Source organism: Rhinopithecus roxellana, chromosome 5, assembly GCF_007565055.1.
Source record: "Rhinopithecus roxellana isolate Shanxi Qingling chromosome 5, ASM756505v1, whole genome shotgun sequence".
Classification (NCBI taxonomy): Eukaryota; Metazoa; Chordata; class Mammalia; order Primates; family Cercopithecidae; genus Rhinopithecus; species Rhinopithecus roxellana.
In genome coordinates, this window is record NC_044553.1 from 120,380,143 (window position 1) to 120,393,100 (window position 12,958).

Here is a 12,958-nt window from a genome sequence, read left to right on the forward strand (position 1 = left end):
CCAATTCCAGTCCAAAGCTTTATTTGCCAAGTTTTCTTAGAATGACTTTTACCAACTTATGATTTCTTGTAAACAAAATGTATAATGGAAATACTGACTTTTGTCTAAAGTGGCATTATTGACTTCATCTGTGATGCTACTATAATGTAATAAATTATGAAATTGTTGCAAGGTGCTGTTTTTGCCTTAAAATTTTGTGTCTTGAAAATTATAATATTAAAGGTACTGAGACTGCAAATGTTGGGCACGCTTGTCGTGAGATAATCGGTTTTTATTCTCACAAAATTGTAACTATGTAAGTGTGCTTATTAAAAGAACATAAACTAAAAAAGTTATAGGAATTAAAAGTTGTGGGATGGAAAAGTTATGGGATAAAAAACTATGGTGGAAAAATTGTGACAAAAAGTTGTAGGAAAAAGGAAAAAAAAAGTTGCATGAAAAGTTTTTTTAAAAAGTTATGAGAAAGAAGTTACGGGAAAAAGTCATGGGATAAAAATAAATAAAAGCAGCCCCCGTGTCAGCATAAGCCTGGAGAAGTGGGTCTGGAGTCTTCGCGCCCACCATGTCCCTACAACCCCTTCCCAGTCACCTGTTTACCATTAGGTAGCAAGATAAGACCCCTGTCTAATGGAGACAGAAAAATAGACCCTTTACCACCTTGACCAAGGCTGAGTCCTTACATTTCTGGATGATGATGTTTGTTATTTAAGAGCCAGAGGTTGATGGATTTGGTTTGTTTGGAGGAGGTGCGATGGCCTCCTTACTCTCACCAAGGCAACTTCTCTCTCAGGGGCGCTCCCATCTTCTTAGAGAGGCAGCTCAGGCAGGACAGTGGAGCTAACTGTAGACCAGGCGAGGACATGGGCCGCTGGGGGTGACCCACCCTTCCCCCATGTACATACTGTATCTGGGTAACATTCTGTATGTATCGTACCTAACTGGAGCTTGCAGCTGGCATATGAGGAAGAGGTTCTGATAGTTATTTGCAGCTGGGAAACTTATTTATTGCTAGCATAGTAGCAAGGAAGGAGGCGGGGATGGAGTCATGGCTCCCTGGTGATGGGACTCCTGTTTTCTTTGCTTTTTATTTGGGAATAAATGGATTTAGCCATACTGCTCAGCCTGGTATGTTCCCATTTCCCTCAGTGGGTCCTGCAGTTTGTCCCATTGAAAGAGGAGCCCCAGAGTGAGCATGTCCAGTTGGGCTGCTGGGGATCTTCCAGGCCTGTTGCCTTTATGCTGCCTGGTGACACCTGGTGGATTTCACGGTGACTGCCATGGTGCCTAATGGGGCAATGTCAGGAGACACCTTCCTCTTGCTGGGCCAAAAGACTCCGCAAGGACAGCACGAGAACTGATTCCCCTGCTAGAGGTGAGGCAGTCAGCCACGTGTGTGTGTGTGTGTATAAGAATTTATAGCTATTTATAGAACAGGGCAGGGGCATACCACAGAGGGGGCACAAGTTTTCAGCAATGGTCACGCCTGGATATGTCAGCTCACCACTACAACAGACTAAGTCACAGATGAAGGGGGCTGGCTTTGGGGCTGCAGGAGCCACTGTCAAGTCACAGGACACCTGCCCAGGCAGGCTTGGAAAGGGAGGTCTCTGAGAAGAGGAGGGATCTGTTCATCTGTTCAGAGGTCGAAGCGGGGCCTGGGGCTCTCAGGACGGGATGGACTTGCCTGACCCAATCAGCTGGCATTGGAGAGAACGCAGAGAGAAAACAGGTTAGAGAAAAGCCAGAGCTGGTGAGGCAAGTGCAGAGCACTGGGTGCACCGTAGCAGCTGTGAGAGGGCTGGGAAGGGGAGGGTGTAAGTGTGGGCATGGCAAGGCTCCTGGAAAAGAGAGGCTGGAAGGGAAAGGGGAGGAAGATGGAGGGAGAAGCCAGAGCTTCATAGGAAGTGCCCAGGGTCTGCGGCGGCCCTCCCCACCCCACACACGCTGACCTCTCTCATGGCATCCAGGCAGTCCACCCACAGTTCAGACCAATGCCAGCCCCCAGGACTTCCCTCTTCTCTGGTCACCCTGTTTTCCAACCCACTGGCCCAGGGCCACCTCTTGCTTGGGGAGCCCCACCCAACAGCCACCACTCTTCATAGAGAAGGAACACTGCTTGAAACAAAATAGTGAAGCTATAAGGGGATGGCTGGCTGGAGTGAGCACCAGAGGCCCCTCTGGGTGGGCAGAAAGCTCAGGGTCCTCTGAAGGACCCTGGGGAAGGCTGGGAGGGCAGGTAGCCGGACGCCACCGGCCATACAGTTCTAAGTCCAAAAGGGAAGCCTCAACTGGTAGGCAGGGGGCTGCAGGTTGCATGGGTGAGGCTGGACCCTTTATGATGGGAAAAGCAGAAGAGGAAGAGTCCATGGCAGGAAAGGCAGGTGGGCTCGCTAGGCAGAATTTGGCTGGGCCAGCAGGCACTGCAGTCTCCTTGGTTCAATAGCACAGGCGACCCCTAGGAGCAACAGGCCAAGGTGAGTGAGCCCACTGGCTGGCAGTGGTGCTTCAGTGGGGGCCAGAGACCCTGTCTTTAGTCCACACTAGCAGCTATGATGGTACCTGGGAGGGAGGGAAGGGGGCTGTGTGTCCCTGCCTGGTCTGTGAAGTGTGTTGTGGGATGACTGTGTGTATCGGACTCTCAGGCTTTTATCCTAGATCACCACTGGATTGCTGACAGTTGGAGGATGTGGGACCCTAACTATCACCCTTAATCTGCAATGGGTTTGGCTCTCGGCACTCCCAGGCTGGGAGCTGGATACCCTGCCCTGGCAGCATGACTCAGACTGCATGACAGGTACAGTGTGCCCAGGATGATGTTCCTAGGCCTCTGGCTGCCTCAGATTCCAGCCCTACACACAACCCCCTCCAAGCTCCCAGCCCCTACACCATAAACCATGAGCTCTGTGCCCTCTCTGGTGGCTCCACATCTGTGAGCTTGGGCATGGAGCCTGTTCTAAGAGCCCCCAGGCTCAGACATGGAGACCTTGAGCAGTGACACTGAGTCCCACGGCTCGCAGGGAGGGAAGTGAGACAGCCAGCAGCACAAGGACAGAAAGAGGAAAGAGCAAGTCTGCAGCTCCAGAAGGGAGGGGCAGGGAGCCTGGCTCGGAGTCCCCAGGTGTGCCCCCCGTGTGGAGCTGGGGCAGCGGGGCGAGCAGACCTTTCATGCAGCAGGCAGCAAGGCATGTACCTACCAAGGATGACGCTCCTCAGGGAGCACCGATAGTGATTCTGAAAGACAGCATCAAATCACATGGCAGATCACACGCATGGGTGGGGCAGGCCTGAGGGTGGGGGACACACGCACATGCCGCAGTGTGCACACACATGCTGTGAGGCCCCACGGCCTGCACGCACACGCTAACACACATGCCCACAAACAACACGCATACGCTGCCTTCTCCGCCCAGCACCCTCATTGGCCGGCATGTGCCACATGGATCTGGGACATGCAGCCAGTCAGCACACTGAAGCACATGTGTGGGCAGAGTCACAACACAGATGCTCGCCTGCACACAGAAGCATTTGCACCAGCTTCCTGCACACTCGTGCCTGGTGTGCTCAGAGGACCACCCACGCTGCTCATGGAGACAGGGCTTGCTCACTAACGTGCAGCTGTCATTTCTCCACCTAAGAGCCTTCCATGGCTCCCTACTGCCTACAGCATTGAACCCCAACAAGTCACACTCTTCGGACTTTGAAAGTTCTCCACCCTATGCCCCACCTTCCCCACAGAGCTCTTCCTCATTCTGTCTCTGTTCCCTGCTTTGGCCAGGGGCTATCCTCGACGAGACCCACACTACACCTCTGCCCATGGCAGCTCTTTACCCAGTTATCCTCCAATTCCTCACCACGTAAGCCTATCTCAGTCATGCCCCGGACTGTATTGAAGCCAGCCTGCCTTGAAGAAGCTCTCCCAGACTGCCGTTTTCCCCAAGGTAGGGTCATGATTTGCCAAATGTTTAGCGGGTGTTAGCAAGACTGGAGTCGGAGCAGGCATCAAACCTTACATCCCATATGTCACACCTCACCACAGACCTGGGTGCCAAATAGCCTGAAGAGTCTGAACTCACGTTGGCAGTTAGCAAAGTGCTCCGACACCTGCATCTGCAGTTCACATAGCATCCCTATGGCCACTGTCTCCCTGGATCTCCACAGCCATCCTAGGAGAAAGGCAGAACATCATCATTTGATAGAAGGGATACTGAAGCTCTGGGAGGAAAAGGGACTTGCCTAAAGCCCCAGGGTGAAGCAGCAAATCTGGACTTTCATAGACAGCCTAGAGCTGCCGGCATTCCCTTACAATCTGTGCCCTCGGGTCTGACTTAATTTTTTCCTCTCCAAAGAGCCATCTGTAGGGCCAGAGGCTGGCAAAGCCTGACTCATCACTGGATGCCAGTTCCTTTGCCTGACTTTCAGTGATTCCTGTCTTACCCTGGGGTTTTGTACTTCTTGTCTCAACACTATCATTTCTCATTCCTCCACAAGTTGAACTGCTCACTCCAGCCACCTGAAGCATGCTCTTCTGGACACAGTTAGCTCTAGGCTCGTGGTTGATGCTTCAAAGAAAAAAAGAGCGTTATGTGAATTTCATTAACAAAACTGATGGCTCCACTGCAAAGAAAAGTTGATACTGCCTGGGCCTCTGAGTTCAAGAGGCTTTTAGACAAATGGCTCTGAGCTAAAACATGAGCATGCACGCATATGCATCGGTCTCGGTCTGATGAGATAATCTGGGTTGTTATCCTTGAGCATTTTTCTGCCTCATTAATGCATGTGTAGCCAGCACAACAATAATGTGCTAATAATGGCTAAAGCTGAGGGCTTTCCTGAGCCAGGTAGTGGCTTGAAAAACTTTAAAGTGGCCTTTAAAACTTTAACCCCTAAAGCTGAGGACTTTCCTGAGCCAGATAGTGGCTGTAAAAACTATGAAGTTTTCACATAGACTCGCATTGAATAATTTCTGTTTTTCAGATCAAGAAACTGAGACTTACTATCACATTTGGGATTAAGTTTAAAAAAAAAATTTAACAAATTGAGGCTTAAAGCTGTCAAGCATTTCAAAGCCAGCAAGTGGCTAAATTGGAACTTGAACCCAGGCAGTCTAGCCATGGGATCCTGTGTCCTTACCCAGTATCGAGTGTTGGCTACACAAAACTAATGGGTATCCTATTTTCAACTATAGTTTAAGTGGGTGACATATTTTTCACTATATTTTTTGTAAGTGACTTTCAGTTTGGGGGTATTCTACTTACACAATCTATTGAGCTGGACATTAACTGAGAACAAACAGAAACTAACGAACTCTGAAAAATATAAAACATGAGTAACATGATGTCACTGCAAAAGACAAAACAGCCCATAGCCTTTTGGTGACTGTATTTTGCTGACAGTCCATGAGTTAATACTCAAGCTGAACTCAGCAGTGCTGCTTCCCTTGGGAGACAGACACACAAACACACACACACACACACACACACACACGAGTTGGTGGTTTTGTGCCCCGCCCCCCCTCAACCCACACCGGAGTTGGTGGTTGTGCTGCCCAGAGCCTCCAGTCCATGAGTGTGAGGAACAGACCACACGGGTCCAGCAGTGCTGGGTCAAGGCGAGGAAGGGGCGGCCGGAAGCGCGCGCATGCTCTGGACTCATTGTACCAGCCGAAATGGGTGCGCACGGGGCGCACGGGGATGAGGGATGAGGGGTGAGGGGTGAGGGGTGAGGGTGAGGGGGACGGGGCGGGGTGGGGACAGCCTTTCCCAGGTGGTAACATCATCATTTGATAGAAGGGATACTGAGGCTCTGGGAGGGAAAGGGACTTGCCTAAAGCCCCAGGGTGAAGCAGCATCTCTGGACTCCCAGTTCAGTGCTCTTGCCCAATACTCTGCTGCTTGCCTTTACCCATGTAACTTGGTCATCAGCACGTCATAGGGCAAGCCCCAATCCCTACTTTGTTTTTGTATATGGGCACTGGACCCACAGCCCCACTCTCCAGCCATTTGGACACAAAAACAGATGCTATTGTTCTTCCTTAGAGAACGTGGCCAGTGGAAACAGGGCACACTGGAAATCAGAGTGAATGTCCTTGAAAGAGGGACATGGGTCAACAAGGCCAAGCCAAAGGTTGCAGTAGAACGCTCTTCCTTGGAAATCTTTGGGAGTGAAGTAGGATTCAGTCACTCCCGTCCCTGCCCCTGCAGCTACCACTACCCCATTAGTTTAGACAGGGTCAGAGGGTGGGGGGAGATGTGGAGAAAAAATCAGACTGCCTGTGGCCCCCGGGCTCCTTCCCCAGTTGCTTCTGTCCTAGCTCAGGCCTGGGTGCCCCCCTTACACTCTCACACTCGTGTGCTCACCCATACACACATCACACACCTTGTTGGTCACACAGTCACAGGCTGGCCTCTGCTCCCGTGGTCAAGTGGCCCAATACCCCCAGGGATGGCTCAAAGGAGTCAGGACTTGGATGTGGAGACATCAGGGTAGCAGAAGGAAATCCACACACCCAGAGCATCTCGGGGTTCAGACTCTCAGACCTGAGGTAGGTTTCCCAGGGAGGAGTTGGACAGAATGGAGAATGGAGGAGGGCGAGAAGAAAGGATGCGGGATGCAACGTGTGGGCGGCCGCCAAGAGTGAAAATAGAGGGAAGTGCCACCTAAGTGCTGGAAAGAAGGGGGCAGGTGGGATGAGCCCCACAGCCCTCTCCTCAAAAACGACTACCTCCAGGGCTCAGCCATCCCTGGGGGACAGGCTCCGCCAGCCCTCGGCCACACGTGACTCCGGCAGCCATGGTCCCAGTTTCTTGGATGGAGATGGCCAGTTCTGGCGGCCAGGTCCGATGCTCTGCAATCCAGTCCCATTTCCTTCCCGGCCACACCCGTCCAGCGGCCTCTTTGGCTGCTTTCAGCCCCTACTTACTTGGTGATCCCGAGTGGGGCATGAGAGCACCTGGTGAGTAGGGTCGAAGGGATCGGGAAGCCTCTGGTCTGGAGGATATGGGGTGGCACTTCCCCAAGGGCAGACCAGCAGGAGGAAGCCCAGAAGCCGGGCCCGCAACCCAGGCTGGGCTGGGGACATGGCGGGGGCTGGGCATCCCGGAGCTGAACTTGGGCGACCTGCAAGGCGACAGACAGCAAGACACAGGAACAGGAGAAATGGGTGGCTCCGCCCCGAGGCCCCGCCCCAGCCCACTGCCGGCCACACCCATGCACGGAAGCTCCTCCCTGCCAGGCCCCAATGAGGTCGCCAGAGTTTAAGCCCCACCCCAGCAGCACCAACAGCCCAGCTCCACCCCGCCCCGCAGCCAGTGCTCCTTGGCAAGCTCCGCCTCTCACTCCAGGTGGGAGCCACCCTGGTGAGGGGCCACGCCACTGCCCCCTTGGCACTCCTCTCGGCGGCCCAGGCTGGGGGACTTTGGGGCCGTGGGGACCGGCCCTGGTATCTGCCTTCATCCGGGACGCTCTGCACCTGCGGCCAGGAGTCGTCCACCCGCACGCTCACGGGCAGGCTCACGGTGGTCGTGCTGATGTCCCGGATGATGGTGAGCACCTCCTTCAGCATGTGGTGCATGCGCAGCATCTGGTCGCGCCGCTGTGCCTCTTCTGCCAACTGCTCCACCAGTGTGTTCTGGTCCCCACATGAGTACAGACTGGCCAGCAGCTCCAAGATGATGAACTCTGTGGTCTGAGAGTGGGCAATCAGGGAAGAAGGTGGGGACCTGATGCCTGTGCCGCACTGGCTGCCGTGCTGGGCCCTGCTGGGACGGTGCACTGGACTTGGAGCCTCTTGGAGTATGGCTTTTCACACCCGCTTCTACACCGCTTCAACTGGAAGATGCACCGCCCCACTGCCTTTTCTCACTCAGATGGGGACACCGAGGTCCAGAGGAAAAGACACCTGTCCAGTGTTACTGATCTGGGAGGGGACTCAGGACCTACCACGCCAATAGGATACTTGTCTATTCAGTTGTTGTTTTTGTTTGGCGGGGGTGGGGGTGGTGATAGGGTCTCGCTCTGTCACCAGGCTGGAGTACAGTGATCACGGCTCACCGCAGCCTCAACCTCCTGGGCTCAAAGTGATCCTCCAATGTCAGCCTCTCGAGTAGCTCGGACTACAGTCACGTGCCACCACCAAGCCCAGCTATTTTTAGATTTTTTGTGTAGAGACAAGGTCTCACTATCTTGCCGAGGCTGGTATGGAACTCCTGCGCTCAGGTGATCCTCCCACCTCCACCTCCAGGAGTGGGAGTGGGAGCTGATGCCTGGATACAGGAGCCCTGTGGGTGGGAGTGAAACAAAACACAGGGTCCTGAGCTCCGGGGAGCAAGCAGTGTCCTCTGGTGAAGGAAATCCTAGACTTGCAGGCAGAAGTCGTGCCTCTTACTCGCCATGTGCTCTGAATACAGTTACTTGCCCTCCATGAGCTTCAGTTTCCTTATCTGAAAAGTGGGGACACCTGACCCCTCCCCTGCCCAGTTCAGTGTTGTCGCACAGGGCTGCTGTCAAGACAAGACTCAGTCCTGGCCTCCTCCCCAACTGGGCCAGGTAGCCCATGTAGCCTCTTCCAGGCTTTCCTGGGTGACACTGCCAGCCTGGCCCCCTGGTGCCCGTTCAATCTAGTCCTTCATATTGCTGGAGAATGGGGAAGCTCTGAGTAACATGAGACTATAGAGTGCGAGATGGTTGCTGATGGTCTGGTCCCGTCCCTTCCTCATTCCTGAGCATTCCTGACAAAGGCTCCCGGCAACTGGTAAGCAGCAGCTGTAGACACCAGCCTGATGAATATCTCATTGTGGGGAGGGGGCCATAGCAGGAGTGGGGCTCCAGGGAAATACAGAACCCAGGCCTCAGAGGTGCTGATGTGAGAGACCCAAGAAACCTCAGCTTTGCACTTGCTGAATACCATCTGCACCTCTCAGGAGGGAGAGTGCCAGGCTCAGGAGGTCCTTGGCTCTGCCATTTTCAAGGGCTGGCAGGGGGACCCCTCTGGAGGTACTTGGAGCAGTACCGCATGCCATGGCTTCTGAGTGAGAGTCAGCTCTGCACCCCACAAGACTGCTCCCTATCCAGAACTCACTGTGATCACGTGCTGGGTTCAGATGCCCACACAGTCTCCTGGTGGGAGCACCAGCGGTGCTAACTGTAGGCCCAGGACGGCCTACAAAAGCGTCTGCCCTGCTCTGCCTTGCTCTGGAACAACTCCTGTTCTGCCTTTGGGGAGAGGTGTTCATTTCAACGATGACTGGGCTGGCCCCCATGGCACAGCTACCACAGAGAGTCTGCCGCTATCCATGCCTGAGAGCTCTAGTTCTTCTCTGAAGCCACCAGGATGGATGAATGGCAGCTTCATCCTCTTGGCCGACTCAGTTGCCTTTCATCAGCTCATCTGCTCCTAGGATCCACTCTGCCTCTGGCTGGCACCTGATCTGAATCCCAGGCTCACACCTCTGCCCACAGGCCCAGCAGCTGCTTCACCTTCAACTCCCTCCCCCACCAAGCACTGCCCCTCACCAGCTACTGGGGTGCCACTAGTGCCCCTACCTGGTGCTCCCTCTCCAGACCCTCGGGTCCAGCTACAGCTTCCTTTTGGAAGCCACATCTCAAGACACCAGCCCTGCTCTAGGGCCTGTATCCCCAACTTCCTGCATCCTTCTCCCTCATTCTGGGAAGATGAACTTGCCCTGCCAGCCAGACAGCTCCTGGAGGGCAGGAACACCAGGGCCTGGACCATGGTAGGCCCGGGAGTGTCTGCTGACAGTGATGCTGGAGCTGGTGCTGATGTCCACATGACGTCCATGGCACAGCAGCCACCTGAGGCTGGTGGCATCTGAGCAGTGGCTGCAGAGTGGGGCCCTTACCTCTGGCTGAGTGAAGTTCACCAGGTCCTCCCCTGTGCTGTCATGCTGGGCATGGAAGAGCCGACCTAGCTGGGGACCCCGCATCACACAGTAAGAGCAGAAGCTGGAGGTTGGTGCCTGCACTGGAGCTGGCTCTGAGGCTCTGGCTGCTGAGTGGCTGGACCGACCCTGCCAGAGGCAAAAGGGGCCATCAGCCTTTGTGATCCAGGCCCAGGCCTGTGGCTGCAGAGAGGCAGCGTGACCCTGGCATGCCACTCTCAGCTCTGCCCTAGCCCCCAGCACCCAGGAATGCCCACAATCAGCACACCCACTAAGACAGACAGTGTCTGGCTGCCCTCCAGCGAGAGGAGCACTTGCTTCTGGGCCGTCACTCAGAAGTGTCTAGAGGAAGTGTGCTCACCGTCAGGCCAAAGTGGATGCCTCCGTCCAGGGCTTCTGGTGACAGAGGCGTTGGGTCTGACTGACCTGAGCTGGCTCCCCACCTCGGGGTGCTCCTGCAGGCACCAGGAACCCGAGGCTTGGCCCTCAGCACCCACCTCTGTGTGAGAACAGCACAAGCCTGCCGTCCAGCTGGGCCTGCGTGAAGCTGCACACCTCGGTGCCGGCACCGCCCACAGCACTACCCGCCCATTGCTGGGCTGCTCAATGGTCTAGACCAGGTCCTTGGGCCCAGAATAACCATCCATGCTCCTCACAGCCTCTGTTGGGATGGGCACAGTGGCCCCCTCTGACATCTGGGGACACAGGCCTGTGAAGGTTCTGCCCTGCCACGCTCACCCACCCCTTCCTCCCCGGCCCTAGGCTGCCCTGCAGCTCAGGCCCTCAGGTGGCATCGAGTCTGGCGCTGCTCTGGCTCCCCTGCACAAAAGGACCTCCCCGCATTCACCTTCCCTGTCACCCCAGGGAAGGCGACCTTCCAGGCCCAGCCTCCCTGCTCTTCCTCTGCCCTAGTCCTGTGTGTCCCTCAAGACCAGCTTGTGTCCCCTACCCAGGAAGGCCCCAGTTCTTACCCTCACCAAGTTCTCACCGCCAGAAACCCCCAATGCTGACCAACGGTTCTCCTTCATCTGTCTCTCGTGGGACAGGGGTCTCCTTTCAGACCCTCCATGTGTGCCTAGAAGGGGCTGGGCACAGGTGGGAATGGTGATTTTAGAAATGGGCCCTCCTTCCAGCTGAGGGAGGGGTGGGAGGCACAGAGAGTTGGGGCCTGATGGTTGGCACTATCCTGCAGCACAGAAGCAGTGGTCAGATGGGCCCAGGGGCTTCCAGAGCAGTTACGGGCCCTCCTCGTGTTGGGCAAAGGGGACCCCTTTCCAGGCCTCCCACTTGAAAGCAGAGCAGGCGCCTATTCCTGAGGTCCTGGTACCAGTCTTGCTGGGTCAATTACTTGCGAGCAGTGCTACAGTAGGACTCACGTGCCCGGAAAACAGCCCTCTGGCATTCCTGGGCTTCCTCCCCTGGCCCTAGGGAGCCCTCAGGCCAAGCCTTGGCAGGAGGGGCCATAGTGTGGGGTGCAGGGCCCCATCGCTGGGCTCCTGGAGCAAACACAGGGGGATGGTCCCACCTGGTGGCCATGCTGCCACACAGCTATCCCACTCCATGGTTCCACGACGCTGTGTCCCACTCTTCTGTGGCCTCCGCACCAGGAGGCCACCCTCTACAGGCACATCCTAGACCACCAAAGCCCCCCGCGGTGCCCCATGTCAGAGACAGCGCAAGTCAGCCCTCTTGTGGAACCTTCAGTGACTCCTGCTGACTGGGGAGGACGCACCCCAGAAGCTGGCGTTCAAAGCCCTGCCATGTGGGCTTAGTAAAGCCACGCCCTTTCTGTTCCACCAGAACTACTTCTGCAACCATGGAGAAGTCCCATCCCATGTCTGGGCCTCAACTTCCACCTCTGCCAAATGGGGGCCCTGCTCTGCTGTGGCACAAGGGCAGGAGTTTGGGGAGCCAAGCTGTGGCCTTCACGTGCTGGGGTAAAGGTGGGAAGCTTAATGGTCCCACCCTGACATCTGCCCTTAAAGGCTTATAAGTGATTCCGTCAGGTGTTCTGGTCCTAAGCCATAGGAAAAGGAACAGCAGAGCCACCCGTGGCTGCTCAGAAGTCTACCTACAGTATTGCAAACGTCCAATAACAAAACCTCCCACCAGTGTTCTATTTCAGCACAATCTCACATCTCTCCTTCCAACTGCATGAGGCACATGGTAGTGGCCCCATTTTGCAGAGGAGGATACTGAGGCTCAGAGAGGGGGAGATCTGTGGCAGGAAGTAGGGGACACTAGCCTCTTTCTCAAAGCAGACATGGAGGGTGATCCCAGGAATAAGCTCACCTGCAGGCCTGAGTTTGTGGTGAGGTTGGCGGGTTGGCCATTGACAGGCAGGATGGTAACAGTGAAGGCCACAGGATGGCTCTGGCGGTCCATCTCCGAGACGTTAGCCATCAGGACAAAACTGTCTGTCAGTGTCTTGCTCCCCTCGTGCACATAGCAGATCAGCTGCTCTTCCACCGAGGGGCAGGCCCAGGGCTGGCAGTCAGGACCCAGATGCCCTGCCTTTGGGTGCAGGAGGAGACTGACTTTCAGGGCTTCAGCTTCCACTGGTGGAAAACGGGGATCATAAGTTCTGGCTCCCAGAAGAATTGTGGGGAAGAAAGGAGATACAGTATTTATTTTATTTTATTTTTGAGACAGAGTCTCGCTCTGTTGCCCAGGCTGGAGTACAGTGGCGCGATTTCGGCTCATTGCAACCTCTGTCTCCCAGGTTCAAGCGATTCTTCTGCCTCAGCCTCCTGAGTAGCTGGAACTACAGGCACGTGCCACCATACCCTGTAATTTTTTGTATTTTTAGTAGAGACAGGGTTTTATCGTGATAGCCAGGATGGTCTTGATCTCCTCACCTCATGATCCACCCATCTCAGCCTCCCAAAGTGCTGGGATTACAGGCGTCAGCCACTGAGCCTGGCCTGAGATACAGTATTGAAAGCATAGGTGCTTCTGAAATGTGACTCCCTGGCTCCTCTCTGTGTATAACCCCCTGGACTGGGAGTCCCTGGAGCTCCCTCCACTCTGCCCCCAGAGCTGGGCTGCAGCCCCTGGGCCTC

General features: G+C 55.1%; 1 pseudogene; it reads right to left on the reverse strand.

The window, feature by feature from the left end:
- Positions 1–364: 364 nt before the first annotated feature.
- Positions 365–12,958, reverse strand: part of LOC104676790 — a 56,367-nt pseudogene continuing 43,773 nt past the window's right edge.